At 63.7% G+C, this 3,715-nt stretch overlaps 1 non-coding gene across 1 annotated transcript; it reads right to left on the bottom strand.

Moving 5' to 3' along the window:
- Positions 1 to 2,369: 2,369 nt before the first annotated feature.
- LOC131866616 (5S ribosomal RNA) lies at positions 2,370 to 2,488 on the bottom strand. The gene has a single exon (XR_009365217.1). It is a non-coding gene; the product is annotated as a 5S ribosomal RNA (ribosomal RNA).
- Positions 2,489 to 3,715: the final 1,227 nt, after the last annotated feature.

Raw genomic sequence — 3,715 nt, 5'->3', positions numbered from 1 at the left:
CAGGGTGGGCACCTTGGTGCGCACACCTTGGCTGGGCTGCGCACCAGGGCGGGCTCAAGATGGCACCAGCATTCCCTTTTTCTCACTATCTTTCAAAACGGAAATTTTAAAATCTCGTTTTTTTTTTGCCTTTTATGGAAATTAGTGAAGGCATCGCATCAAAGGTGCGCACCTCGCTGCCCACCTTGGTGTGCTCCGAGGTGCCCACCACGGTGCGCAACGCCGGTGCGAACCCGGGAGCGCCCCGATGTGTGCTCCAAGGTGCGGCGTGCACGAAGTCGGACCCCGGTTTGCCCCGGGTGCGCACCTCGCGTGCACCTTGGTGCGCACACCTTGGCTGGGTTGCGCGGCCTGGTGGGCACCATGGTGCGCACCAAGGAGCGCTCCGAAGTGTGCTCCAAGGTGCGGCGTGCACGAAGTCGGAGCCCGGTTTGCCCCGGGTACGCACCTCGCGTGCACCTTCGCCGGGGTGGGCACCTCGGCTGGGTTGCGCGCCCTGGTGCGCACCAAGGAGCGCTCCGAAGTGTGCTCCAAGGTGCGGCGTGCACGAAGTCGGAGCCCGGTTTGCCCCGGGTGCGCACCTTCGCCGCGGTGCGCACCATGGCGTGCACGAAGTCGGAGCCCGGTTTGCCCCGGGTGCGCACCTCGCGTGCACCTTCGGCGGGGTTGCGCGCCCTGGTGGGCACCATGGTGCGCACCAAGGAGCGCTCCGAAGTGTGCTCCAAGGTGCGGCGTGCACGAAGTCGGAGCCCGGTTTGCCCCGGGTGCGCACCTCGCGTGCACCTTCGGCGGGGTTGCGCGCCCTGGTGGGCACCATGGTGCGCACCAAGGAGCGCTCCGAAGTGTGCTCCAAGGTGCGGCGTGCACGAAGTCGGAGCCCGGTTTGCCCCGGGTGCGCACCTCGCGTGCACCTTCGCCGCGGTGGGCACCATGGCGTGCACGAAGTCGGAGCCCGGTTTGCCCCGGGTGCGCACCTCGCGTGCACCTTCGCCGGGGTGGGCACCTCGGCTGGGTTGCGCGCCCTGGTGCGCACCAAGGAGCGCTCCGAAGTGTGCTCCAAGGTGCGGCGTGCACGAAGTCGGAGCCCGGTTTGCCCCGGGTGCGCACCTCGCGTGCACCTTCGCCAGGGTGGGCACCTCGGTGCGCACACCTTCTCAATGTTTTCTTGCCTTTTCTGGAAATTGGTGAAGGCAGCGCATCAAAGGTGCGCACCTCGGTGTGCTCCGAGGTGCGAACCCGAGAGCGCTCCGAGGTGCCCACGAAGTCGAAAGTCGGGTTAATTGCATTGTTTTCCCCGGGTGCGCTCCGAGGTGCGCAACATCGGCGCGCACCAAGGAGGGCTCCGAAGTGTGCTCCAAGGTGCGCACGATGGCGTGCACCTCTGGTGCGCACGATTCGGAGCTCGGTTTGACCGGGGTGCGCACACCTTGGCTGGGTTGCGCACCTTTTGTGCGCTCCAAGGTGCGCACGAAGTCGGAGCTCGGTTTGCCCCGGGTGCGCACCTTCGCCAGGGTGCGCACCTTGATGCGCACGCCTTGGCTGGGCTGCGCACCTTGGTGGGCGCCATGGTGCGCACCTTTCGTGCGCTCCAAGGTGCGCACGAAGTCGGAGCTCGGTTTGCCCCGGGTGCGCACCTTGGTGGGCGCCATGGTGCACTCCGAGGTGCCCAAGATTGGTGCGCACCAAGGAGCGCTCCGAAGTGCGCTCCAAGGTGCGCGCGAAGTCGAAAGTTGGGTTAATTGTCCGGTTTGCCTCGGGTGCGCACCTTGCGTGCACCTTCGCCAGGGTGGGCGCCTTGGTGCGCACACCTTGGCTGGGCTGCGCACACCTTGGCACCCGCGTTTCCTTCATTTTAAATTTTTTTTTTTTACAATCTCTCAAGTGGGAAATTCTATAATCTCAACTTTTTTTGCCTTTTCAGGAAACTTTTGAATGGAGCGCATCATTGGTGCGCTCCGAAGTGTGCTCCAAAGCTCTCTCCAGCTGCGTGCACCTGCCCCGGCCGCGCACCCGGCCCCGCCCAGCTTCGCTCACCTGTCCCGGGCGTCTGGTGCGGAACCTTAGAGTAAGAAACATCACCGTGCACCTTGGCCAACGTGCGCGACTCGACCGAGCGCGCACTGGCCGAGGTGCACACCGATTTCACCTGGGTGCGCGCGCAGCACCTCGGGCGCACCGGGGTGCGCGCACAACGCCCGGGTTGCACCGTGGCCTGTGTGCTCGGGGCGCCTCGGGTGCGCGCTCGGTGTCGCCCCCGCGCGCGCGGTAGTGCGGGCAGCGCACCCCGGCCCGGCCCGGCCCCGACGAGAACGCAAACGGGCAAAAGGTTTATTCAAATAGCATTGCGATGCCCGGCGAAAAACTAAAAAAGGGTGCAACACCGGGACTTCCCGGGAGGTCACCCATCCCAGTACTACTCCGGCCCAAGCGCGCTTAACTGCGGAGTTCTGATGGGATCCGGTGCACTAACGCTGGTATGATCGCACCCGTTATGAGCTTGTCGCAGTGTGTACTTAGCAAACCGCGACCCACGTGCGAATCCACCCCGGCCACCCACCCCCGTCGAGGTGCACACCCTCCCTCGCGAAGTGCGCCCCGTTCGCCAAGTGTGAGCCCTGCCCGGGTGCGCGCACCTTGCTAGGGCGTCGGGTGTGCACCCGGCCCGGCCTACGTGCGTGCACCTGGAGGGGGCGTCGTGTGCGTGCAGTGTCCCGTCTGCAACGCGGTGCCCACACACCACCTCGGGCGCAACGACCTGCGCTCACATGTGGGCCGAGTGCACCTTGGTGCATGTTCGGGGCGCCTCGGGTGCACGCTCGATCTTGCCCCGGTGCACCAAGGCGCTCGGTTTGCCCCGGGTGCGCACTTGGTGCAAGGTGGGCACCCAAAATAGGGATCAAGCACCAAAACACAAGTTTCGGGATGCAAAATGGGACCCAAGGACCACAAATGCGTTCCAAGACCCATGATGGGTCCACGAGAACAAAAATGTGTTCCGAGACTTAATAAACAAATATTGGGTTTTAGGAGAAGAAACATGCTCTGATGCCCAAAACGAGAATCGACCCCGAAAAGGCCACAGGCCAAAAGTGGGATGCGAGACAAAAAAAAATGGGACCCGAGGACCAAAATTGGGTTCCCAGGTCGAAGACAGGGCAACCGGACAAGAAACGACCTCTAAGGCTCGAAATGAGTCCCGACGACTAAAACTTGACAAGAAGCACCCATCAGGCACCCAACTCGACACCCATGGGATGCCGACCCACCCGGGCTTCCACCTAGCACACCTTGGCACCCACCCACCCTCGCACCCAACCTCGCACCCAACTTAGCACCTTTGAACCCACATTGGCACTCACCCTGACCCTGGCACCTTGGAACCCACATTGGCACTCACCTTGACCCTGGCACCCACCTTTGCACTCACCTTGGGACCCACCCTGGCTCCCACCTCGGCACCCACCCAGACACCCACCTTGGTTCCTTGGCACCCACCTTGGATCCTTGGCACCCACCCCGACACCCACCTTGGCACGCAACTTGGCTACTTGCCACCCACCTTGGCTCCTTGACGCCCACCCCGACAACCACCCCGTGACCTACCCTGGCTAGGGTTGGTGCACACCCACCCTGGTGCCCACCTTGGCACCCACCCTATGACCCACCTTGGCACGCACCTTAGTACCCACCCCGTTACCCACCCTAGGACCCACCC

Source organism: Cryptomeria japonica, unplaced genomic scaffold, assembly GCF_030272615.1.
Source record: "Cryptomeria japonica unplaced genomic scaffold, Sugi_1.0 HiC_scaffold_151, whole genome shotgun sequence".
NCBI classification, from domain to species: domain Eukaryota; kingdom Viridiplantae; phylum Streptophyta; class Pinopsida; order Cupressales; family Cupressaceae; genus Cryptomeria; species Cryptomeria japonica.
This window is presented reverse-complemented; position numbering and strand designations above follow the sequence as displayed.